This window comes from Pantherophis guttatus, chromosome 2 (assembly GCF_059756535.1).
Source record: "Pantherophis guttatus breed Tessera chromosome 2, ASM5975653v1, whole genome shotgun sequence".
Classification (NCBI taxonomy): domain Eukaryota; kingdom Metazoa; phylum Chordata; class Lepidosauria; order Squamata; family Colubridae; genus Pantherophis; species Pantherophis guttatus.
Genome location: NC_142064.1, coordinates 207,550,575 through 207,578,498, shown reverse-complemented (window position 1 = coordinate 207,578,498; position 27,924 = coordinate 207,550,575). Strand labels below are relative to the sequence as shown.

At 39.6% G+C, this 27,924-nt stretch overlaps 2 long non-coding RNA genes across 2 annotated transcripts; one reads left to right on the top strand and one right to left on the bottom strand.

Annotated features, from left to right (window-relative positions):
* Nucleotides 1-319: 319 nt before the first annotated feature.
* LOC148115500 (uncharacterized) lies at nucleotides 320-26,966 on the bottom strand. Its single transcript, XR_015731960.1, has 3 exons — nucleotides 26,804-26,966; nucleotides 3,524-3,590; nucleotides 320-341 (listed from the first exon to the last, which is right to left on the bottom strand). It is a non-coding gene; the product is annotated as an uncharacterized LOC148115500 (long non-coding RNA).
* LOC117660555 (uncharacterized) lies at nucleotides 20,924-26,818 on the top strand. The gene is made up of 3 exons (XR_004589696.3): nucleotides 20,924-21,211; nucleotides 22,993-23,249; nucleotides 26,556-26,818. It is a non-coding gene; the product is annotated as an uncharacterized LOC117660555 (long non-coding RNA).
* Nucleotides 26,967-27,924: the final 958 nt, after the last annotated feature.

The following is a 27,924-nucleotide window of genomic DNA, read 5'->3' as shown; positions in this document are numbered from 1 at the left end:
CACCCGTTTAGGAGCCAACATTTGACAGCATAATTATATGCCACTTGAAGGAGAAAAATGAAAGTAGTTTTCCTCTCATATGCCTCTTGCTTCTATTTATTCCTCCATCCACCATGAAAAACAGGCTGTAAAAACCTTCTTATAATGTTTCCAAAGTCTTCTCCAACACTTCAGAAGGCTAGGGGCAGAATTAAATCTCCTCACCCTTCAATTGTTGCTGTAGCCCATGCATCTGATGAACTGGGCTATGATCCATTAATGTTTCACTTGATAATATAGTTGTTAGTTTAAGATGCCAGAAACTCTGTTATTTTAATGCAAAAGACAGAGCCACTGTTTACCTGATGACGAAAAGTAAAGATAAAAAGAATTAGATGGAATAATATCACATTTTAAGGCAGTGCAAATTGCAGGGGTGGAGAGTGGGGTAGAGTCTGGCCATAACTTTGAGAAGGGAAAGAAAATTCCCTTTCTTATAGGGAAAAAAAAAACCCACAGGAATGTTTTTCAGACCTAACCTTCAACTAAAGGGCTGACCATGTAGGGCAGGCAGATAAATAGGCAAAACTCTGACATGGGGAGCAGTCAAACATGTAGTCCTTTATCTGCTTAAACAAGATAGTTCTAGAAGAGTTGTATCAGTATAAAGCATGTGTATCAGAATCTGCCATGATGTTATGTGGAACAAACCACTGGAGACATTCTCCCCTGCTTATTTATTTGGTTGGATTATCTGATTAAAGTTAGATCCAGAAGACTAAGTGCATCTAATCTCAACTCTTCTCTTTTTGAACCTGACTGTGCACTCACACAGTCTCTGGCTACTCCCAAATGCATTAGAAAGCTGCTTGCTTTGTGGAAAAGAGATCTATAAATGGCTATTAGACATGATGATTAGATGGAAGATTCACCTGCTGAGCTTCCATATGTGACTCTTAGCCAGGAGTTCACGAAAGAAAAGACTTCAGTCTCCCCAGTTGACAACTTGTACCAGACAAGGGACAAGCACTAGGACATGGTCGGTTATCTAATATTTGCATTATTTTTGCAGCATTATTAATGTGCCTGTGTTATATTAAATGTAATAAGAAAGGAATGTAAGGAGTAAGAAAGAAATATAAGGGATTTACAGATTAAAATTGTTTTGGAATATTAGGGGAAGACAATAGAAGGGAGGCAGTCAATAAAGAATTGTTTTTTTAAATCTTGGGCTTAATGACAATATTGTACTTTCCTCAGCTTGATACTATTTAGGATGGGATTGAAACTCTCACAACTGATTATGCCACCTGGGAACGTTTTCTCTTCTGTGCTCTTATCTTTTCTGTATAACAACTGAAGGAAAATGTACATCCTTATCTGATCATTGCTGGCACCCCAGTAAAAAGAGGGCAACATAGCTAGGAGGCTCCAGAGAGTGTCCTTGAGAAACAAAGAAGATAGAAAAACAGGTTTGAAAGGGGCCTTCGAGGTCTTCTAGTCCAACCCCCCACTCAAACAGGAGACCCTGTATCATTCCAGACAAATGGCTGTCCAATCTCTTAAGAACCTGCAGTGTTGGAGCACCCACAACTTCTGGAGGCAAGTCGTTCCACTGATTCATAGTTCTTGGTGTCAGGAAATTTCTCCTTAGTTATAGGTTGGATCTTTGACAAATATGCTACTACTACATCATTTGAGGGTCTGGAGCCTAGTAATCAGCGTAGTGGCAATACCCATCTCTATATTTGCCTCTCAAGGGTCAAGTACAGGAAGTCCTGAAAATTCAGCAGCCCTCTGGATGGGAGTGAGTCTAAAGGTTGTTAAGGGTACCACATGGGACAGGCTTCGGACATTCGGAGATGATGCTGGATTCAGCACTAATCACAGCAGAACTTGATTATTAACAAGATCCCAGTTCCCGGGCACCAAACAATACTGTAAAAGTTTCTTTCATAATGGCCAACAAGGTGTTTCAGAAGTGCTTGGGGCCAGGAGAAAAAGAACATATCACTCTCCCACCAGTGTTCCCTGCAAACTGGCCATCAACATTTTGCATAGCAATGAATGCCACAAATGCGTTATTACTTCTATTTTTCTTCTATTTTATTTTCTATTTTAAATTTCCCTCTACTAAGCTTCACTGCATGTTTCTGTTCCTAGTGTCATATTTTTATATACCTCAGTTATCTTTCCTTTTACTTCAACATGTTCCCTTTTTTTCAAGCTAAGTGAACTAAGTATGCTTTAGCCTTTTCTAATGGGAAAGTTGTTTGGATGTGCTGATTTTGGTCTTTTTTCTGCACTTTTTCCAGCTCATATTATGTTTTATTCTTGTTTTCTAGTATAGTAACCTGAATTGTACACAGTACATCATAGAATTGTGTAAAGGCATTACAATGTTGACTTTTTAATTTTCAGTCTCTTTGCTAATTATTTGTAGCATGGAATTTGCCTTTTTCACAGTAACCAGATACTGAATCAACATTTTTATTGGGAAATCCGCTATATCCCCAAGATCTTTTCCTGATTAGTTACAGGCAGCTTAGAGACCCTCAGAGTATAGTAAAAGTTTTCTGTCGCAAAAGTGAATCACTAGAAATTTCAGTTTAATTGTATTTATTATTTGGTTGACCATTCACTCAGTTTAAAGAAATAGAAATTTGGTTTCTATTACCCTAAATAATTTTGTATCATCCAGAAACCAGGTCAGCATTTTTCTCACTCCTAAATCAAGATTTTTATGAATAGATGGAAAAGCATTAGTTCCAACATATATCCTTCAGAGATTCCACTTTTTACTTCCTTCCATTAAGGAAATTGTCTATTTATTCCTCCTCTTTGCTTTCTGTTTTTTAATCAGCATGTTTTACGTAAGTACAATGGACAGTAACACACAGTTCTCTTTCAAGATATCAGAGACTGCAATTAATGACAATGCCATTAGTTCTTCTGAGTATTATATAAAAAGAAATTTTCTAGTACAGAGATTTTTGAGAAGATAATGGGTATTCCCTCATTGCCAGAAAACAGAAACCTAATGTTTATGAGTAAATGAAATCTTTTCTGTACAGTAAATGATTTTATGGGACTTTTATGGAAAAACTACAACAAACACACTTTAAATCTTAGCATTAAAGGAAAGTGAATCACTTTGCTGGTTTTTTTTTTTTTGGTTTTTTTTTGAAGAGATCTAGATAAGCACCACATTAAACTCAGCAAGTATACGTTCCAGGTTTTATTTTTAACTAGACTCCTTCTTTTCTTAAAAAAAAATTACTGCATTTAGGCAGGAAATTAACAACGGCAATAAAACCCCACCCCCACACTTTTCTTAACATTTCACTGATTTCATCTTTTTATATTAAAGTGGCACCTGCCACTCAATAATACCCAGCCTCATTATCTTGCAGTAATGTTAGTCCCTTTTTCCAGGCACAAACTGAGATACAATATTGAACGACTTATTTAAAGTAATCCGGGGATCATGTAGTCTGTGTACAGATTATTATTAACAGGAAGATTTAGCTCTTTCGATACTTACAGCTGAAACTGGTTCCATGACTTCCTTGGAGAATGGGAGAAAGAAGCTACAATTCAGGCTGGAGGGTCTGTACAATAAAGATAGGAGAGACATTTGTTTAGCTTGAATTTGAATCTAAATTTATTTCGTATTTTCAGACTGGCACATAAACAAAAATGCAGTTACCACAGGAAAATCATTTTCTCCAAATTTTGCAATATAGTTATCAACAATAATTAATAAACATTTATTAATGTTTTTATTGATGTTGGAATCAAGTGCAGATACCCATGGTTTAAGAGCCCTGGTGGCGCAGTAGTTAGAATGCAGTATTGCAGGCAAACTCTTCCCATAGCCAAGAGTTTGATCCTGATGGGGCTCAAGATTGACTTCCATCCTTCTGAGGTTGGTAAAATGAGGGTCCAGATTGTTGGGGGCAATATGCTGACATTAGAAATCATCCAGAGAGTGCTGTAAAACACTATGGGTTGGTATATAAGTCTAAGTGCTATTGCTACGGTATTTATGTAGATACAGTTGTATTATAGAAATAGGCATAGTGCAAAGTAATCAAATACAGTATTACAGTATTCCTACAAGCTGTTCAATAATCTTCCCCACAAATGGAAAACTTCAGACTGGGGTAACAGTTGTCAAAAATGGCCAGATCCAAATGGAGGCATCCACAGACTCCCCCAAAGCTGCTGGCAACATATCCTCCTGCAGGGTGCTGTTGACAATCTCCTAAATCCAGCCAATGAAACATACTCAACCCAGCTCCACACAGGAGCCAAGAGGGACATGCATCAAGCCCACCAATGGCAGAGGTTACCTTAAGGAGTAACCTGTCCATCAGAAACCATAGGCCAGATACTGTGGCAAATGTGTCCAGGCCTCACATTGGCCATGTTATTTTGCCTACTCCAACAAGGGACAATATTTAGAAAGGACTTGTCAGAAAGTTTTTTTCTAAGCAACTGTCAGACTTTATTGTTTGTATGTTTATTTATTATTTCACATTTTTAGACCACCCATGTCCCTCAAGGAGGGACTCTTGATTTTCCTCCACCTTCAATTTTGGATGTGCTTTATTGATAAATCTGAACTTAACCAGAACAGAAATTCTTCTGAAATGGTTTTTTTAAGCAGTTGGGCATTGGAGGGAGAGCCAGCGAATCTAGCAGTACTTGTGCTGGTGCTGCCACTGTTAAAAACCATGAAGTTAATTCCTTATTAACTCATTAATAAACTGATTATTAATCCCAGGAAGAAAGTAGGTACAATTAAACACTTTAATTAATATTTCATTTCTATTTCCAATTTTTCAAATTTTTCAGTTTGCTGAAAAAATGTCCAGAGAAGATGAAAATTTGCATAGTTGGTTTGTCTACAGGACCATGTGTCTAGGGCTGTATTTCTCAACCATAGCAATTTTCAGAAGTGTGGACTTCAATCCCCAGAATTCCCCATCCAACATGCTGGCTAGGAAATTCTCAAAATTGAAGTCCACACATTTTAAAGTTGCCAAAGTTGAGAAACAATTGTCTAGGAGTTTGTATTAATTGATAGTTCCCATTAGAAAGCAGTGTTACAATAGACTAGGTGGCTCAGTGGCTAAGACACTAAGCTTGTCGATTAGAAAAGTCGGCAGTTCGGTGGTTCGAATCCCTAGTACAGGTCTCCTGCATGAGCAGAGGGCTGGACTAGATGACCTCCAAGGTCGGTTCCAGCTCTGTTACTGTTACTGTCAGATGTTCTTAGGAGTAGAGTAGTATCATAAAGGACATAATTATAATTTTGAGACAAATGACAGGTTGATAGCCGTGTAGCCTAGTAATTAAAGGAATATTCCACAGTGTGTGTGTGCATGCCTTTGAGTCATTGCTGATTCCTGGCAATTGTCTGGACAAGTGCCTGCAGTTTTCTTGACAATATTTTAGAAGTGGTTTACCATTGCCTCCTTTCTAGGATTGAGAGAGAATGACTGGCCCAAGGTCACCTAGTTGGCTTTGTGCGTAAATTGGGACTAGAACTCTCCCATCTCCGTGTTTTAGCCTGGTGCCTTAACCACTATACTAAATTGGCCCCACATTACATTGCTGTAAATGACTTTTTATGTTGGAACTGCTATATGAGCTTCTCATGGAGTGCAAAAAGAAAAGCCAACCACTTTCTCATATTTCTAACAGATGGATAGTGACTTAGCCAAGCAGACACAGTGAAAGGAGATGATGCCACGAATTTCCTGTATAATATTGGCCATTAAACCAATATTGGACCCTGAGATTAGCATGCCAAAAGGCTAATGGGCAATAGCCACTCAATGGTGTTGAAACCCCAGTCCATACCAAAGTAGCTTTCAAGATAACAGCTTTACTGAAAGTTTGGCCATTCGTTGTCCATAAAATAGTGACTCTTTTCAGAAACATTTGCAAAAATGTTCCTGAAGATAGTCTGTGAGTGTATTTTGTAGATACTAATGAACACCATCCCAGATAACTTTCCCATTTTCTCTGCGTCACTTTAAAAGCTCCATGGCAAATTTCTTCAAATAAGGATTTATTTTTTAAAAAAAAATGTAGAAGGCTTGAAATGATGAAATAAAATAAATTGGTGCTAGAAGGTTACCAGGAAGCGGAAACTAGTCTGGTCTAGAGCCGTGATGGTGAACCTATGGCACGCGTGCCACAGGTGGCACACGGAGCCTTACCAGTGGGCACGCGAGCTCAGCTTTGGCTGATTTTCAGGCCTTCTGGGCCCACTGGAAGTCAGGAAACATGCTGTTTCCAGCCTCCAGAGGGCCTTGGGGGGGGAAGCCATTTTCACCCTTCCCAGGCTCCTAGAAAGACTCTGGAGCCTGGGGAGAGCGAAAAACAGGCCTACCAGGCCCACCATGCCATCGTATGCCAAAAGTGGGGGAGTGCGCAGGGGGGTTGCACATGCATCTGTGGGGGGCAGGGTGCATAGAATTATGGGTGGGGGCACGCGTGTACACAACCCCCCCACGCTCCCCCCTCTTTTGACAAGTGATGGCAAAAAGGTTAGCCATCACTGGTCTAGAGGTTAAAATGCTGACTAGAAACCAGGAGACTGAGAGTTCTAGTCTGATTCAGGCATGAAATTCATCTGGGTGACCTCAGGTCAGTCACTCTCACTCAACCCAACTCGCCTCACAGGGTGGTTGGTTGTGAGGAAAACTGGAGAAGGAAAGAATATTAGATGTGTTTGTCACTTTGAGTTATTTATAAAAATAAGAAAGGTGGAAAAGTTAAACAAACAAACAAATAAACATTTGATGAGGTAGTGAGAAGAGGAATAAGCAAAAACCCTGTGTGCTTGGGGAGATATATATATATATATAAAATTCAGACATGGTTTATGTAAACATTTTTTAAACACAGCAAAGTTGATGACCCAGATTTAACATATTTACAAAAATGAGAGAAACTGTTAAGTGTTCCTAATATGAAGAAAGAAACATTGCAGTGGAAATGTATGCTGATTTTAGACATTAAATACAATTACACTCTAAAATGAGCCTGGGTGAAACTTGGATTAGCAGGTCATCCCCTTTAAGAAATTGGAAAACTCACTTCAATTTTCGAGTGAATGCAGTAAGCCATTACATTTGAATCTAATTAGAACTGTTATTGGTATTAGTATTACAACTAATTAGAACTGTAATTAGTATTAACTATGGATTAGGGAACTTGTATAATCATAAAATGTAAATGTTGGAAGATGCCATGTAATCCAATCTCCTGAAAGTGCAGGAATCCACTCCTAGAGCATTCTAACCGGTGGCCAGCCAGCTTCTGTCCAAACATCTCCAGTGAGAGAGAATCTACTATCTCCTGAGGCAATCTCTTCTATTGTTGAACAGTTCTAATTGCCATCTAATTATAATTTTAATGAAACAGGAGTAAAACATGCTAAATACTTAATCAAAATGCTTAATGGATTTAGATTAAACTTTAATTTAAATCTGAAATGAAACCAAACATTTAAGTTTGAGCCTGGTCCTCTTGTGATGGGCCCCCATGCATACGAGGTCAAAATAGATGGCCATTCATGTGTTAAACCATGCAGTCATGAATTTAGTTGAGATGCTTCTCTATTCCAGAGAGACTTTTTTTTCCCCTTTCCGATCTGCTGGTCCTCATCCAGAGGGTGCATCCTTTGCAGATGAACTCCACAGTGGTAGCACTGGCTTCCTCTTAGAAATACTATTTCCTGTAATGCCATTCTGGACATAGAGAGAATTAAATTTACAGTCAACATAAAAGAAACATGTCAGCTTCCTCAATCTCTCACTAAATGACCCCAAGCTTTCTGTAGGCCTATAAAGGAGAAATCTGTCTGGCTTTCCCTCAAAGGCCCTGTAATACAGCTCGTTAGCACAGAGGAAGCGGTAATGAATTTCTTGATGGACATCACCACAGGACTAGCTGAAGCTGAGCCATCAGCTAAGCCATCATGCCAAAAGGATGAGTGACAGTGAGTCAGGGGAGGCCAACAAAGTGATCATGTTCAAAAGTTCCAACAAAGCTCCAATGGGATGTAATTAAAAATGATTAAGCCTCCCTCCCCCTTCAGTGCTGGGTGATGTCACATAAATTCTTTCCTAACAAGTCCCAGGCTACCTTTGCTTGAGCCACACAGTTCACAGTGGCTCCAGGAAGGAATTAAAGACAGGTTTGTGTTCATTTCTTAAGGAGGCAATAAAGTTTCTGCAAAGCCCTCTTGATGGTCAGAGGTCAGCAGCAGAGTATGGATTTTTATTTAAGCTTCTTATTATCAAAGGCAAAAGGTGGGCTATGTTAATCTCTTTGGACTTTTTCTTAAAATGTGTCTTTCTGGCCACAGGAGAATGGAGTCACAAAGCTGACAGGGGAGCCAGACTCAAAACCCCAACTGAGGCATGAAGAATATCTGGGCAGCACTTTCACTTATTTCATAAACATCCTCAGACACCCCGGGGTACCATCTCTCAGAGCTGTCATATGATCTGGATAGCACCTTTCATAACCCCAGCAGTAAAGATCAGGCTCAGAGCAGCCTACTTTACAAGTTAGAGTCACGTCAAAGTTCATCTATTGGAGGAATTGCTTCTTAGGAGATTTAAACGAAGGAGCATTGTTGACTCTTCCTTCTTGTTGTGAGATATTAAGTCTTTGGACAATGCAATTAAATGGCTATATTTGTTGAAAAAGCTAGGCTTGAAGATGAAATATTTGCAAAGTTTCTTTCTGTCACAAAATATGCAGAAAATGTGCAGAAAATTTAGACAATGGTTGTTTCACTTCTAGTCTGTGGTAATGTAATTATAGGAAAGGATACTTTCAGGCTGCTATTATCTGCTAATATACCCTGTTTCCCCCAAAATAAGACATCCCCTGATAATAAGTCCAATCGGACTTTTGAACGCATGGTAATAAGGCCAAGCACTTATTTCAAGGGTTCAAAAAAATATAAGACAGGGTCTTATTTTTGGGAAAACATGGTATTATTACTACTATATACTGTAGCATGTTTGGAAATTATGCTTTCAGAAGGTACTTTTCCTGCCAAGACAATAAAAGTTTTCCCCACCCCCCATACTTCCAATGACTTCTCCAATAATTCTTAAATTCATGCAAACTGGCCTCTCCACAGCCTGGTGGAACTTGTTACATGTGTGAAAACTATGGCTATCAAAGATATGTTTCTGGCAAAGCCAATTAACAGTTTCAACTGTTTAAGTCTGGAAGTTAAGTTCCTTTTGCCAACCTGCCTGCCCTTTGTGTCAAAGCGGTCAAAATATTAATAAACAAATCCTGTACTTGAAGGCATCCGAGACCTTTAACATCATTGACATAGTGCTTATATGAGACACTGAATACATCTGAGAATTAAATGACTGCATCAAATGAAAGCTGGCAATTTTTTCAATCTGAATCACGCAGCCATACATATATGTATTTAGTAAGTTCCCATATTCCCTTCCTGGAGAAAACGTGGTCACTAATAGTCACCACAGAGTTAGTGACACATATTTCATTAATGGCACTTGTTGGAAAGATTCCACCATCTTTTTAAAGTTTTTTGTAGTAGTTGTATTCCTGTGTTCCAACATACATAAACTGAACAAGTCTATTCTGCAAGTTACTATTTTGTTTTGCTGCAAATTTATATTTCATATTTCCTGGGATTCTTAACACTTCCTCCCTCGCACATATACACACAAGGCTAATACTTGCTCTCTAATTGCTGGAATTTGATAGTGCTCTGCAAAGTTATGACATCTCAGTAAATTATGAAATACCACTGCTAGACTTTTGTCTGGCATTATCATTTCAGACAGTAGCTAATTAGCAGAGAATGTCCGCATAAGCTCCAAGATCAGGATAACCACGCATTTACAAATTCAGATGAACCCTGGACTTGGCAGTATTAAGAGGTCAGAGTTCTAAGAAATCAGAATCAGAATTTCTCATTAACTTAGAACGTGCAGATTTAAAAAAAAAACACTTTGCGTAAGCACTTTTAAAGAGCATACATAGAATTATACCATCCTTTGTGGTTGATGACTGGGGCAAAACAGAAGAAAGAATGAGGTTCTCCAACTGTCTTTTTCTTGCCTTCCTTGAAATGCACTTAGTGTTCAATTGACAGGCTGCATCTCCACTTTGTCAAGCAGTACTTGCACAGGCTTAAGAGATGTCTCATACAATCATTTAATCCTAGAATAGCCATTGAGCCCATGTAAATTGATGTGTAGAATAACATTGCCTGAAATCTTGGAAAGCTGCCCTCAGTCAACAACAATGGAAAAGCTAGATGGATCAACGAACTACCTTGATTTAAAGTTTCTTCTATCTTCTTGTTGCTATCACATCCATGTTAAAATAATGCCAGCTAACCCAGACTGGATGATACCATTTGTAGAATTTTTAAGAATTATTTTTGTTACTTTACTGATAGTTTACTCAGTGATCATTTATTTTTCTTACTTTAGTACAATAAATTATATCCTCTTTCTCCTGAGATTCTGTGGTCCGCACAATAAAATCATGTGAATAAATTCTACCTAGCACTACATAATCTTAACTTGATGTTATAGGGAACATGACTATTATCCCTCTTGATCCTTAACTGGAAGTGATCCCACTCTGAGAAAAATCCGAAGCTTCAGTGTTATAAGGCCTTATAGATTTTATGATATTATGATCTATGTTGGATCCATATTCATGGTTGTGATGATGATGATGATGATTTGTCACACAGTCAACCAGATGCTCAGACTTGGCATTTTTGTCTACCTATTGAGTCTTTTCTAAGGACCTGGGTTAGGCGGATGTGGATGTTTGATAGTATTACAGGTGTTATGTGGCAGGTACCTATCTGTTTGAATTCTAAAGTCCCAGAGCAATTAGCTTCTTCATTTTCTATGACTTTCTCTATTTTATGGATAATATAAATACAATACAAATTTTCCAAAATAAGTAGTGATTTTGTCAATTCTGATGGTATTATACTGACAATGATAATCTGATATATTTGAAAAATCGATATTTAAAAAATATTGTTATGTTTTGCTCTAAACTATTTAGACCAATGAAATGGCACAAAAGCATTAATAACAAATGTAATAAAATGTGGCTTGTTAACATAGAATACCTTCTTTCCTACCAAATCCACGGGGCATTTCAAATAGTCAAGGCATTTCATATGCATTATCTTGGTCAGCCTTAAAATAGCTACAAATAAGGCTACCATTACAGCCTAAGATTTGCCTAGGGCCACCTAACAAAATTGGATATGGGCCAAGAACTTGTTAGGCCACTACTCAGATTCTCTAGCTATAATATCTTCCATTTCCAGTTATGCCTGTTCCCTCTTATAAACCTTTTCTGAAGTTATTGTCATGATAAATGATAGACTTAGGTGACAGTAGATGTCATATATCAATGCAAAAAAAAAAAAAAAGTTAACAGCAAGCTCTAGGGATCCAGCTTGGAGAGTATAATAACATCTAGAAAGATTGGCAAACACAATGTATAACTGCAGCAAGTCCTTTTAATAAATATTTCTTAATGTACTGAATAATCTGTCCAGACAACTTTGACACGTAACTGCTTCCTATCACCCCTGACATTAATAATACAGCTACTTGCTTATCTTTGGCATTAATGTGGTCCATTATATTTATGTGAGTCCTGATGGCCTCAATACATGGCCTCTGCATTCAACCTACTCCCTCTAAGCCCCCCCCCCCCGCCCCTTTTTAGACTGACAATGAACCAATTAAGCTCTGGATGCTAACTTACTAATGCAGCCAGACATGGATCCTTGCCACCACTCCTTCCTTCCCCTTCTGCAATTGCAGAGCCCCTCAGCAGCAGGGGCCAGGCTGGCTCATTAGTGCAGAATCTGGGGCTCTGGAAAGCTAAGCGGCTCTGGCCTTCCCTCTGAACTTTGCAGTGCAATTATATGTTGCCATTTCTGGTTCAGCTCATCTGTGTTTATCATGGTCCTTTACAGGTTCCATTAATGATTCAAGGCCAAAGGGCCATGGATAATACAGCCATTACACTGTGCCAGATAGAGCAATTTCAGTTAGCTATTGGAAAACTTTACTGGAATAGAATTCAGCATCAGAGACAAACCATGGCATCAATTGCCTGCCGTCACAAAAATTACCAAATTGCCTTGCTAGGAATAGACTAGAAATTACTCAGGATCAAGAAACATCTTGAGATGTGTCTTGCATTGATCCTTGTCACATCATGGCATAATGATGGAGGAATGGGAAATAACTCCCAACTAGCACAGAGCAACTCTGCCCTCACTGGATTGCACTTCCATCCTACCTTCTTTCTGCTATGCCCCAACCCTTATCAACAAGTACTAAAGGCTACTTGCTTCGAACTGATTTGTGATTCTGAGGGTTAAATGCCTAAACTGAGCATGACTCTTAGTGTACAGTATAAGCAGTGGTAATGCTATGCTCTGCTAAAACAAGCACCCCTTGATTAGGGATAATTGAGTAAGGCAGTTGTCCAGCCTGGAACATGGTGAAAGAGACATTGCTTCAGCAAGGACTAGGTTCCAAATGAGGAGCTTTAGAAAGAAATACGATGTTTGATGACTTCATTGCATCTGCTTAGGAGCATGATTCACAATATGTTTTTTCCTTGTGCACAGGGTTCAGTGACAGCTGTTGTGCTATCCAAACACGGTGCCGGTGCTACCAAGTCTGAATTTTTACATGGGCATCTATAATGTCTTAATTCTCAGAATTCTGAAGGTGAGACCACAATGGAGATACATGACAGTCAAGACAACAGCTGCTACTCCACCAGTACTATAACCTATAAACTAGGCAGTGGTAGGATTCAAATTTTTTTACTACCAGTTCTGTGGGCGTGGCTTGGTGGGCATGGCAGGGGAAGGATACTGTAAAAGCTCCATTCCCTCCCCACTCCAGGGGAAGGTTACTACAAAATCCCCATTTCCTCCCGATCAGCTGGGACTTGGGAGGCAGAGAATAGATGAGGACTACTCAAAATTTCTGCTACCGGTTCTCCAGAACTGGTCAGAACCTGCTGAATACCACCTCTGAAACTAGGACAGATATGTCGAACTCGATTTCATTGAGGGCTGCATCAGCATTGTGTTTGGCCTTGGGGGGGCTGGGGTGGGTGTGGCTAAGGTGGGCATGGCCAGCTCAATGTCACTAGTGTCAGGGGTGCCTGTGGTGGTCCGAGTGCTCTGCTAGTGAAAATGGGCTCCTGAGCTCCAGTTTTGGCTGCAACCCTCTGCCAGTGAAAACGGAGCTCAGAAGTGCCACCCACAGCCCCCATGAGCTCAGTTTTCAGCTGCAACAGCCTCCTGTAACCATCTGCCAGAGAAAATGGAGCTCGGGAGGGCTGCCCACAGCCCTCCTGAGGTCCATTTACACTGGCAGAGGCACTGCAGGCTAGTCCTTCACTGTTTTCAGGGCGGCCCTGCAGGCCAGAGCTAAACACCCCACAGGCCACATCTGGCCCCTGGGCCTTGAGTTTGACACCCCTGAACTAGGACATCTTCTAGGGAGGTGAGCTATCATCAGCTCTTCATTCGTTGGATTGTCCCTAAAACCTGGACTGATAAACGACTCTTCCATTACAGAAAAATATTGGATAGGCTTGTACAACATACTAAATGAAACTAAAAGACAGTTGAATATTTTGGGGTCCAGCATAGTATGGGAAATCAATAATTACAGGTAGCCCTTGACTTACAACCACAATTGGGAGTGGAGTTTGCATTGCTAAGTAATGCATCATCAAGTGGGTCATGCCCAATTTTATAGCCTTTCTTACCAAAGTCATCAAGCAAATCACCACTTATTCAGGGAATCACACCGTCATGAAGCAAATCTGGCTTCTCCTATTAACTTTGTTTGTCTGAGGCCTCTTAGGAAGCTCATAAACGGTGATCACATGACCCTGAGATGCTGCAAACATCATAAGTACCTGCCAGTTGCAAAGCACTTGAATTTTGATCACATGACCACAGGGATACCACAACAATTGTAGGTGTGAGGATCAACAGTCGCTTTTTCAGTGTCATCATAAACTTTGAACAATCATTAAACGAACAGTTATTAAGTTGAGCATGTTCTGGGAATCACATTCAATTATAAGATGGTTTACCTGTTTGAACATTGCTCATGATAGGAACATAATGCTTAGGCTTCAGCATGTTTTATGACCCCAGCCATCTTCTTTTTAAAAATAGTCTTATTGGATGGAAGTCAGAAGATCGAAAATAATGGTGACGAAAGCTAATAGAGTCAGGATACGGATTCTGGATAGTAAAACTCAAACTGGTATTATTTTCTGTGGACTCAAAAATGGTGAGAGTATTAATGATCAAGGTCCCCAATTTTCTCACCTCTACTAATTTTTCAAGGCATGACTTCAATCAATCAGTCTGCATTTCTTGATAAACAAGTAGGGAAATTTGCATTTGAATAATATTTAAGTATGAACATTATTTTTTAAAATGTGAATTAATGCAAAATGGGATAAAAAAAATATTATGACCCTGTATGCAAACATGAAAAATGCATTTTTTTTCGATTGCCATGGGCTGTCCTGGATTACAGCTGCTGGGTAGCTGGCTGATTTCTCCACCCACAAACAAGCTTACACAAACACACACTCTTTATTGGTACTGGAACAAGAAAATAGAAGAGCAAATCTGAATCCGAATAAATATGTATCCTATGAAACATTAAAATTCAGGAAAAATCAAGCTTGCCCTGTGGAAAGGACATCAATGCTTTCTTTTAGGACTCTGAATTAACTCTGCAAATCCCAAAGCTCTGAGCACGTTGGTTGATGTTTAATTCACTCAAGGCAAAACAACTGCTCACTTGCCCTATCCTTGGTTCAAAACCCTTCATTAAGGCTCTGCCTCCAATATCTATTTTGGGAACTGGGCTATATACCAAAAAGGAGTGTTTAAAGAGAAAAAAATATGTATTTGCAGACTTTTGGTATTTGTATTCATGAAATGCCTTCATGGAAAGGGGAAGGAGAAAGAGAGTGTTGGATTAAGTGACTACTGGAACTGCTCTCAAATCAGAATGATCCATGTGATCAGACCAGGGATGAAATCCAGCAGGTTCTAATAGGTTCTGGAGAACCGGTAGCAGAAATTTTGAGTAGTTCGGAGAACCGGCAAATACCACCTCTGGCTGGCCCCAGAGTGGGGTGGGAATGGAGATTTTGCAATATCCTTCCCCCAGGAGTGGGGAGGGAATGGGGATTTTGCAGTATCCTTCCCCTACCACAAGGCACGCCCACCAAGCCAAGCCAAGCCCACCAAGCCAAGCCCACAGAAAAAAATTGAATTCCACCACTGGATCAGACTATCATATTTTGTCCAATCACAGGATCTGGAGGGGAACTTAACAGAGAATCCTTTGTTTCATGCTTCTACTTAAATTTCTCGTTTCTATTTAACTGACTTGAGAACCATGTTTTTGTTTAAGAAAAAAAGAGAGTTAATCTTTTATACGGCTCCCTAACCAACCATCAATTCCACTGCATTTAAGAATGAGCCTTGCCACTATTCCTTCACTCTACCCTGGAACTTGTTAGTCTGTCTGCTTGAAATTTGGCACAGAGATTCGTTTCCATAGGATCCATTTTCAATGCATATTTCATTACCTTAGGTCCAGGGGTGGGTTCTACTTACCTTTACTACCAGTTCGCAGCGGGGCCGCATGCGCAGAAGCATTTTGATGATGTCAGGGTCAGTGGGCGGAGCCTCCCGCCGGTTTTACTACAGGTTCTATAGAACCAGTGCGAACCAGGGGCAACTCACCACTGCTTAGGTCCCAAATAAAGACAAATTTCATTATTCCTTTGTTAAAACTTAATATTTAAAGGAACCATTTAAAAATATTGTTCTAATTTTGTATAAAATTTGGTATGCTTCTTTTTTTACTGGAACTCAAAAGAATGATTCCTGAAAATCTGCCCATTGGGATGAAAATGAAACATTTAAAAGGACTTTTTTAAAAAAGAGATTATATTATGTATAAACTCAAAAGCTCTAGCACTTTCTCTGAACTTTGGCACACAATTATAATGTTCTCATGTTCTTATGAATTGTACTCTATCCTATTAATAGAAGAAAGAAATTAGAGCCACTTGGTTTAATTCATGTTCTAAGATTTAGATGAGTTCCATTTTCAGCACTAAAATTCTTATCACACTCCAGGATTTCTCAGGTGTAATCTGTGGCCTGATGCCAGCCTTCATAAAATAAACACAAATGTATATAATACCCACATTAAAATAATTAATATCCTTTAATTCCTTGAAAATATACAAACAAATTATCATGCTCCATTGCAATCTCAGAAGGAGAAAAGGGTCTTTCTTTCTTTCTTTCTTTCTTTCTTTCTTTCTTTCTTTCTTTCTTTCTTTCTTTCTTTCTTCCTTCCTTCCTTCCTTCCTTCCTTCCTTCCTTCCTTCCTTCCTCTCTCTTTCTTTCTTTGTCTCTTTTTTCTTTCTCTCTCTCTCTCTCTCCTTTTCTTTCTTTCTTGTCTTGGTTTTTTGAAGTCATCAAATAGTTTCAAACAGATGTGCAATAATCAATTTAACATAGATACATACATAAAAACAAAAAGCAGGACTAGAACCCACAGTCTCCTGGTTTCTAGTCTGGTGCCTTAATTGCAAAACCAAACTGGCTCTTGTTATTCACAACAATGTGAACTCACAGCTGTCAGTTCTTTAGCCGGTTTTGCCCTTCATATGCATCAAGTTCTGCCCAAGAATTTAGGATATTATAATGTATCAGTATAATATATATGCAGATCCAAGCTTTGTAACCTTTTGTAATTGATAAGTGGACATTTTTCAATGCACAGATTTTCCAAGTGTGTCCAAGATATTTTGCTACTGTATGGCACCCAGTGTGCCAATAATCACTATGAGATCACTACGGCTGGTTTATGCCATAATCTTTCAATTTCAATTTTCAGATTTTGGTACTTTTATACTATTGGTTTTGAATCTTAGATTATGTAGTATAGTGTAGTGTACTACTATATAGATACTGTATTTTATAGTATCAATACATCTTGATAGCATTATTGTTATTATTACTAATTATTACATGAATTCTGCTCTTCTCCAAATTTTACAGTTATTTATCTAGCATATGGCATACCATACATGGACTAGCAATATATATTAACATTTCAACTAGATTAGTAGAACCCAATAAAATATAAATGTTAAAAAGATCTTTGTTCAAATATTAATGTCTAGGCCATCTAAACATTGAAGTGCAGCATCGTTTGTATTTTTTTAAAAATCAGATACTGGACCGATATATGCCCTCAGTTTACAGCTGGTCATGATGTGATCTACAGTTTGACAGGGGACCTCGCAGTCACACTGAGGGAAAGATACTATGCTCCATATATAAACACAATCCTGGCAGACACCGTGTGAGTGTGAAAACTATTCAGGATTGTCCATTGCTCAAAGCCTGGCACCATTTTTATGGGGTCATTTATATGTCTTCCTATGTCTGGGTGTTCAGCGACCTATTTGGCTTTCCATTGGGAATCAATGTTAAAGTTGTTGGGCAGATGTTGTGCAAGTGCCAAGGAGGCTTCCTGGATTTGAGTCTTCCTGCTGATAAATGAAGAAGGTCGGCATGCACCAGTAGGAGTGAGTTGTTCATAATTTTTCTGCATTCTCTCACTAGTGCATCATGCCTTTGTAAAGCTGGTGGTGCTATATGGTTCAGAAGCCAGCAAGTTGTAGTGGTTTTGATACATCCGCTTATAATCCTCAGGGTGTCGTTGAGTCTGGCATCTAACTTACTAGTATGGCAGTTGTTAAGCCATATAGGGGCACAGTATTCTGCTGCGGAGTAGACCAACCCTATTATTGATGACCTGAGGGTAGCAGCTGAAGCTCCCCATTTAATTCCACATAATTTTTGGAGTGTGTTGTTCTTAGTATTGATTCTTGCCACTGTATTCTCTAAGTGTTTGTTGTAGGAGACAGTCTGATCCAATGTTACTCCAAAGCACTTCGGATGGGGATCATAGGGGAGTAAGTTGCTGTCTAAGTAGACCTTTGGGGCTTCATATACTAGTTTGTTGTTAATTTTGTTAGAAGCATGTAGTTATTGTTTTGCTGGTGCTAGGAGTAAGGCTCCAGACAGAGAATAATTTCCCCAAATATTTTAAGATATTTGAACAGGAGGCTGTCAGCCACCTCCATGTGTTTTTCTTGTACTGCTATGGCCAAATCATCAACAAATCCAAATTTGTATTCCCTTGTCACTGGCATATCTGATATGTATGTTGAATAAGTGGAAGTGCCATTACACAGCCTTGTGGGAGGCTCTGTCATTTTGCAGTAATTTTCAACTACAGACATATAAAATATGCATATGGTGTACAAAAAAATCAGTGTATGCCTACATCAGAAAATGCTCCTAATGGAACATGTGTACATAAAAGTGTATTATCAAATCAATTGGATGTTCTTGTGTATGCGTTTTTAATTATTTTTAAATTTAATTTGCTATTGTGGACATTTGGCAAAATAGGCTTATGACTGAGAACATGCAAAACAGAAACAGATTGGATTTACGCTAATCCGTTCATCCCCAGCTCCATTCTGTGACAACTTATTAAACAGGCTGTTTCTGTGTATTGCCTACAGGATGAGTTGTGGCCGATTATCCTAATCCTGAGTGACTGTGACTGTCAGCATTGCTTGCACGTCTGTATTTTGCCTGTCTTGTTTGCACACGTGCAGGAGATGCGCTCCTTTCCTCCTTCATCACCGCCTTCGCATTGGCTTTGCTTCTAACTCTAATGTCTGTCTTCATGTCTAGTCTACCCTTGGCCTTTAACCTTCTCACTCACTTTTCATCCCCATAAACTGTACAGTGTAGTCTTAACTAATGACTCCTGGGAATTGCCCAGGGAATCTGCTCCAGAAACCAGAGTGGATCACTTCACTGAACAAAAGGCTTTGTGTTTCCAACACTAGCTCTTTCATGCTTCCGAAAGTCCTGGACTTTTAACCCTGTGGATAAGGCTGTTTTCCTAACCCCAACAGGAACTCAGCTCTTCAAATCTTAACACAAGCTTTGCTTTCACCTTTTGACCCGGGCCAGTTTCTGGATTCCTTAATTCTGTCAACATCAGCTCTCTTGTGCTAATACATTGACTGTTCTTTCATGGATTTTGATCCAGATTTCAGGTCTATGCCAAATTCTGATTGCACAAACTTTCTTCTCAACTCATCTGTCTCATTAGCATGAGGCTTAAAATCCCATTTTAATATCCAGTAAGGAAATAATTATCAGATTTGTCAACACCATTATGTATATGGGTATGTGTGTATGGATGATTATATGTGTCTATTATCACAGAAATAATCTTTCCAATTCAACCAAGAGAAATGCTTGCTTGAGAAACTAAGAAAGTTGCTTTAGAGAACAAGCTGGCGAATAAGCTACAATAGCCTGTTTGTAAACCTGATACCTTTGAAAGGGAGGTGACTACTGCATTATTGTAAGGACATTCCTAGGGAGCCATGCTGTTGCTCCAAAGAGCAATGGATAATGGAACTGGGGTTAGAAGCTTACATTTTCAGACCTACAACCTCAATGCTCCTTGCTGCTTCTGTTGCTTTCAGCTGAACAAGTTAAGGAGAAGGAACCTTAACTATTCATCACTGACTACTGGGGGCGAGTTGTTGGCCCCCACAGAGAGGGCTCACAATCTGGGAGTCCTCCTGGATATGAAGCTGTCCTTGGAGGAACATCTGACGGCTGTAACCAGGGGGACCTTTTGTCAGGTTCGCCTGATTCGCCAGTTGTGGCCCTTTCTTGATCGGGATTCCCTGTGCACAGTCACTCATGCCCTCGTCACCTCTCGCCTTGACTACTGCAATGCTCTCTACATGGGGCTCCCCTTGAGGAGCACCCTGAGGCTCCAGCTGGTCCAGAATGCAGCAGCGCAGGTAGTAACGGGAGCAGCATGGCGCTCCCATGTAACACCGCTCCTGCGTGAGCTGCACTGGCTCCCGGTGGTCTTCCGGGAGCGCTTCAAGGTGTTGGTTATCACCTTTAAAGCGCTCCATGGCATAGGGCCTAGCTATCTTCGAGACCGCCTGCTGCTATCGACGATCTCCCATCGACCCGTGCGCTCCCACAGAGAGGGCCTCCTCGGGGTGCCATCAGCCAAGCAATGCAAGCTGGTGACCCCCAGGGGGAGGGCCTTCTCTGTGGGGGCACCTACCCTCTGGAATCAGCTGCCCCCAGAGATAAGGAGAATCCAAGACCTCAGTGCCTTCCGCCGTGCCCTTAAAACCCATTTTTTCAAGCAAGCCGGGCTGGCTTAAGAAGAAATTTTTAAATGTTTTAATTGGTAGTGAGTTTTAATTGGGCCAAATTTATATATCTTTTAATTGTTTTTAATATTTGTACTGCATGTTTTTTTAATTTTGGCTGTACACCGCCCTGAGTCCTCAGGGAGAAGTGCGGTATAGAAATTTAAAAATAAATAAATAAATAAATAAACCTCCCCATTCCTCTCCATCTCCTTCCAAGAAGCCAAAAAGGAAGGAGAGGCAGAGGCAGAGGCAGAAGGGAAGTGAGGGGCAAGCAGCTTCATGCAAAGGCCTTCTGGTGTTATAGGCATGGCTCAGCTCTGGTCTGAATTGCAGTGCTATTGGAAAGTTCTTCCAACAGTGCCTTGGGTACTGATTTAATATGTGTGCTTTCCCAAGCTGCCTTCACAGAGAGAAGGGTTGTTTCAACAGGCCTGCTCCTTTAGCGGGGAACAGCCTTTTCTCCCTGCTCCTCATTGCAGAGTCGGCCTCTCTAGCTGATTGCAGAGGCTCAGTTCTGACAGTGCACAGGCCCCTTTATCTCTCCCATCCCACTTTGCTTGTGGCACAAGGAGGAGTTGGCGTGTTCCTGGAAGGAAAGCGATAAAAAAGAAATTAAAGCAAAGGGAGAGGAGGGCAGGGGGAATTACCTGTCCTGAATTTAAAAAAGCACCCCAGGTTACTGTGGCAACTGAAAGATGCATCATGTTGCCATGACAACTGGGGAAACATCCTCGTTTGCCTAGCCTTGCCACTACACAGACGATCGGAGGAGAAGTCATGGGGAGAAAGTGAGGTAGAATGGGCAGAAACCATTCTGGGGTTTCTTTTCTTCATCTCAAAGGACGTTTGCTGGAAACTACAATCATCCACGTATCCAGGCGGGCCACCATCCACCACCCCACCTTCTCACCTTGTCTCATCATGAAAGAATAAGCCACCTGCTGCCTGCCAGATGTTTTTAACTACATCTCCCATTGGCTGCTAGTATTTATGGTAGTAAATGATAAAAGGAAGCCGCCTTTTCTAAGAACATCTGGAACAGACTAAATTGCCTGACTATGTCAAATTGATTAGAAAGTGCAAGAGGAAGAATTTGGCTAGGATCAGAAACTAACTAAAAATAAAGTATTGGTAGTGTTCCTATTGTAAATTGCTTCAATCCTTGCCGGTGGTTGGTGGTCTATGAAAAGAAGGGGAGGGAGGGATGGAGAAGGAAGGAGGGAAGGAAGGAAGGAAGGAAGGAAGGAAGGAAGGAAGGAAGGAAGGAAGGAAGGAAGGAAGGAAGGAAGGATCTGTGGGCAATCAGGGTTGCTTTATTTACTAAAATACTAATACTACTTTTAGCACCATTGACCAAAGCAACAAATTATATAAATAAGCCTTTTGAAACCTCTGTGTTTTTGTAGCTATAAAATACCTTCTCACGTCAGCTGACAAACCCTCTAACAGTCTCTGCATGACAGAGGGTAAGGTCAATTTCTCTGTGATGTCTAGAATAATCAGCTCAACCATTTTTTTCAACACTTGTAGTGTAGTACTTCCTGCCAGTCTGCAGTTGTGAACATAGTCATGCATGCTAGAAAGTATAATTTACACTATGTAAAAAAAGCTCGTGCTTTAAAAACAAGAGAGGAAGGAAAAAATAATGTGTAATGATCCATGTTAGAGTAATGTCATTGTCATCACTTTGAAAAGAAGGAAAAAGAACTAAAATATTTTTTGCTGTTCCAAAGCACTATAGTACAGGAGAGAAACACAAGTCATTAAAGATTCAGTTTCTATAATATATTTTCCACTGGATTTTTTTAAAAATGTAGAAAATTTTATAACAAGAACAGTATACTATGTGTAGAAGCTTTGTAAACATTTTCACTATCTTTGGACTAGTGAAATTGGCCAAGAACTTTTTAAAATTCAAATCATTCTGCATTTGTTTGTCCTTTGATACATAGAGTTAAAATGTGATTTCTCTGACATACTGCATTTTAGGTCAAAGTTCCACTATTTACATTTGCATAGTATGCCTTCTTTTCAGATGAATACCTGTGGATTTTTGGTCAGTGGAAGATGACTGTTCATGTGGATAATGTTGCAAAGACTCTTAAGAGTCTTTGGTTCAGTTCAGTTCTCACAAAAGTCAAATAGAATTCTTTTATCTCCCCTCACCTGATTTGTTCAGTTACACTTCACTTTCTAGAGACGTGGTGGCACAGTGGTTAGAATGTAGTATTGCAGGCTAATTCTGCCGACTACCAGCAGTTTGATCTTGACCAGCTCAAGGTTGACTCAAACTTTCATCCTTCTGAGATCAGTAAAATGAAGACATAGACTGTTGGAAGCAATATGTTTAGAGAGTGACGTAAAGCACTATGAAGTGGTATATAAGTCTAAGTGTTATTACTATTAGATACATTTAGCTCATCATCCAAAGCCATCATAACTGTAAAGTTCTTCCTGGTAATCCATGTGTGGTGTTATAGTAATAGGCAGATTTATTTATTTTTAATCATTCCCATTGAGTATACTAAAGTAATTAGTTTTTTTCCCAATTAAATAAATACTAATATTGTCTAGGTTTAAACAGAATTGCCCTTGAAATTCAAGATCTGCTTTTGAAAGGAGATTCCACCTCAATGACAATTAGGTGCCTATTTCTTGAAAAGGCTCCTGAGTTCAGCTAAGCCTTACCCACTTCACATTTCACAAGAGCCCAAGAAAATGAAGAGAGCTTTGGAGATAGCAGAGAAACATTTCAATGCCTGCAAAACTCATAAGAAGTTGTGTGAAGGCATGATGGCAATCCTGTGATATCTGGCAACTGCTGCATAATGGTATGAAGAAATATACTGTATATTAATCATTTGTGAATTATTTTGACTTGGAATAAGGTTTATAAATTGGCAACATCAGAAATAACATTCTCATAACAAATAGTCGCCCAAAAGAAATAATAGACATTTTATGGAAAATGTTGCAAAATATACACAACTGGTCATTTCTAAAATTAACTTTTGAAATGTTGCTTCTGGTTAGTTTGTTAGCAAGTTTTCAGGTAGAATGAGGCTTTCTAAACTTGAGGAAAGTAGAACTTCAGTTCTGCATCAGATTCTGGTAAAACTCACCCTCATTTCATTGATTTGCTGTGGGAAATCAGTCAAGATTTGGGCTTCGGTTGTTGAACTTGCTATTTTCAACCATTTCATCAAGAAGGACAGAATCAATAGTCCTTCTCCTGAGTTGCTTCAATGCATACTGCCTGTAGTATGAGATACTAAGAATTGATCACCGGCATAAGATTGTCCAGTCCTGTTTGATAATGTTCCATAGTGGAGTCATCGGTACATGTCATGGCAGCAAATTCCACAATTTACTGTAGCTATATAATGTGTATATAATTACTTTTACTCAATTTCAATTTTTTCAATTTAAGTACCTTCTGACTCGAAACTGACTCTGACTTCAGAGACTCAGTGCTGAATCTCCTCATATTTTATTGTAAAAGATGAGTTCTAACATTATGACGGAAGAAGAAAAATATATTGTTATTCACATTTTCCATAAAATGCAGAATTTAACATCCTTCAATTACTTCTTTGCACCAGGCTAAAAACTTTCCCTTCAAATTGCTCTTTCATCTAATAATTTTGTTTGCCCTTAAATCATAAGAGATTCCAGGAAACTATTTGGATCAACCTGCCTCTTTGAACAGACTTTTATTCATTTGCCATTCCTACAGAAGCTCTAAGTCCTAACAGTCTAACTTCATCTAGTAATAACAATCACAAAAATTTCTTCTGCACCTGGGCCATAACCACTGTTACTGTCTGAATCTCAGATAATGTAACTTTACATACAATATATTTGCAAAAGAAATATTGATCCAGATACTGTATATTTTTAGCCATTTGTTTGGATTGCTGGATTGCAAATTTTATCCAATCTGCAAATTCCCATTTTTCATTAAGTGGACATCTTACAGCCCTTAGACTGAACATGTCGTATAGCGTTTTTGCAGCCCAAAGTGAATACAGAAGTACCCATTTCAAAGTAGGTGAATCCATCATTCATCATGATATCTACTGCTCATATGGAGTAGAGCACCCGTTTTGCATGCCAACGACAGGGCTCAAAAGAATTCCTGTTTGAAGCCATGCAGAACCACTGCTAGTTACTGCAGGCAATACTGAGTAGATGATCACAAACTTAGGGGGAACTGCAAATGGGGCACGTTCCTCCTTATGTGTAATGGAATGTATGAATGACCTTGGGGAAAGAGAAGAGGAGATGCTACCTAGGAAACAATCAGACAAGAGAGCTTAAAGTCACTTAACAGTCAGAGAAAGAGACTTAGGAAAGTCCCACTCTAATGGATCAAGTAATTAAAAGTGTAGGTAGAAAGTTTGTGCCTTCAGACTTGCAAGATAACCTTACATTACTGTGGAATTATTCCATCTTGTGTTTCCTGCCTGGTTTGCCTGGGAGGGCTGAAATCAATTCTCTGAGTAGTTTTTTTTTTTTTAAATCGTTGTTCACCTACAGGCAGAAATCTTGCCAGATAAAAACAACTCTCTGCATAATTATAGATATACTCTCTGAACTGCTAAGGAGGGTCTGTCTTAACCCTCTTCCTGCATATCAGAATTTCCAAGCACCATTGCCTCTTCACCCTCTGGGAAGAAGCCCCTCCCTCCTGGGACTCCAGACTACGTTCCACTACACTGCCCTGTTTTGTGGGATACGCTCCTTCCTGGCAGCTTGCCAGGCCCCCACCCTTTTTCCTTTTGGAAGGCCACTAAGACCTGGCGTTTTACCAAAGTGCTGGGATAGGATCATATAGATAAAAAGTATGAAAGGAGAGCAACTGCAGCTTGTTGTGGGACATCCTAAGGGGGTGACTAAGATGTAAGGTTTTCCTTTTATTATTTTATCGTCTTGCTGTTTTTATAATTATTTTCTAGCCATTGGTTTTACTCAGTGATGAAATCCAATTTTTTTTTACTACCGGTTCTGTGGATGTGGCTTGGTGGGCATGGGGTGGCTAGGTGGGCGTGGCTTGGTGGGCATGGCAGGGGAAGGATACTGCAAAATCCCCATTCCCTCCCCACTCCTGGGGAAAGGATATTGCAAAATCTTCATTCCCACCCCACTCTGGGGCCAGCCAGAGGTGGTATTTGCCGGTTCTCCGAACTGCTTAAAATTTCCGCTACCGGTTCTCCAGAGCCTGTCAGAACCTGCTGGATTTCACCCCTGGTTTTACTGTACTGTTGCGAGCTGTTCAGAGTTGCTTAAAGTGCAGCCATACAAGTCTTTTAAATAAATACATAAATTAATTAATAATTAATAGTAATGGTAAATAAAAATCTGCCCTCTTCTCTGGGCTGCAGATATGGAAATAAGGACATTGGCCTCCAGGCATCGTCCTGACAGTCTGCAAAAGATTTCAGCAGCATGAAATCCACTCATTTAATGGATAGGTACCTTTTCGTAACTCCCCCCCCCTCTGGTTAGTTTTTCCAAGCTCTGTAATTAATCTTGCTCAGCATCTATAATTGAAGAGAACCTGTGCTTAAGTAAATTAGGTAAAGTTCAGCTACACAAGCCCCCAAAGGATTCCCTTCCAAGTCGCACAGAACAGGTTGCTGAAGCGCAGCACCATTTCTCCCCAGTGCTCCGAATCATTTAGCTTATTCAAGTATCTCTGAGCAATCAGCTATGGCTGGAAGAAGCTCGTGCAAAGGCCCCCTCAGGGCTCAAGTCAGATCAGGTGTTTTCCAGAGATACCAGCTCTCCATAGGTATTGGCTCCCTAGTAACAACTTTGACTCACGGAGTTGCGGTGCTTCCATGCCTGAGCCAAGTACAATCTTCTGTGTTAGATCAGCACTCTGCAAATTCCATTTCTCTCCCATTAATCTCAGTCAAGACTGTGTCAGGGAGGAAATACTTTGCCATTCCATATGCGTGAAAGGGGGAGGGAGAAGTTTGACAGAGAATGGCATTTCCTTTGATGCATACCACAAGGGGCACGAGGAAAGGGCTGTACTTTGCTCAACCCAACTCTCCCAGGACTTTTTACCAATACCTCATTAATTAGAAGAGGAAAATGAATAATTCTTTTTTATAACCCATCTTTTCCAGCAGCCTCTGTCTGACTCTGCCAAGCAGAAGCCGGAATCTCCCAGCAGAGCTATTTATAACCTGTGATAGTTTTCAGAGTGCCACTTTGATGTTCTTCCACCAACTCTGGGAAAGAAATAGTCCATCCCCAAATAAACTGATACTGAAGAAAGAAGAAGAGGAGGAGAGAAGAAGGTAGTTAACATTCTATTGTCAACATTATTTCACTAGGGAAATGTTAACGTCAAGAGCAGAATAAAAATCCTCACCTTTACACTATCAAATTCCTTTTGTGTTCCATATCAGTTCAAAATTACTGAACACTCTTCAATCTGAGTCGGTTTACACAAGACGATTTTGTTATATGGAAAACATTTCCTTATAACAAGCCACATGCCTGCAATGCATTTGTGTCAGCAAAATCATGGAAATTATACAACACAAATGTAGAATGACATTGGATTTACTCTGTTTTATCAGCAGAGTAACCATACTCAGTCGGTTTTAAGCACAAATGTGCAACTTGGTAAAAAAAAAAAATCTTGTTCACTTTACAGGAATTTGCAAAGAGCACCAAGTCAATGTTATTCCAATCTAGTGGTATTCCTTTAAAATATAGAACATTCCATAACTCTTTACATTCACGTCTCATAACAGAAAGACAATTTGTCTGCATCTGCCCCTAATTTATATAACTGTTAACATAAACCAACAAAGAATATATTTTTAGAAAAAAATGCACAACACTATGCTTTTTCTCACTGACATGTTAAAATTTTCCTGATGAAGATTTTTAAAATGCAAATCCCTCAATATAAATTATGGTTTTTTAGCAAGTACTGCTATTTCAACACAAGTTGGAGCCTTGGGAAAGGGAGTTTTTGAAAAAAACAAAGCAGCTTTTTGCTGGACTTCATTTGATGCTAGCATTTCCATCGCTGTGATCTGGTGAAAGCTGGAGCTGAAATTAATTCCTAAGTGTTTCAGGGCAACAAATCATGATCTGGAAGAGCACCTTACTCATTTAGCTATCCCTGGGTTCAAAGTCCTGGATAATTTTTGTCCAGTTTTTGCCCATTTTTTTTCTTTTTAAGAAAAGCTCTTATGTGGCCTCATAAATTTGAAATTTCAGTAAATTTAATTTCAATAAACTTTCAAAATGTTTGGATTAGTATCAACTGAAGGGAAAAAATGTGTTTGTTTTGTTTTCCCTTAAACTGTGAGTTTTACACATTCCTATTCCTCATCAACCAAGATCTAGTGATGGGTAGTGATTCACTAAGCTGTCACCCAACAGGATATCCATCATACAAATGCCCCGGTGATGTAATTCCCTCACTTTTCAGAGATGGTTGAGGCTGAACAACTTTCTGTACCATCTGAAGAGATA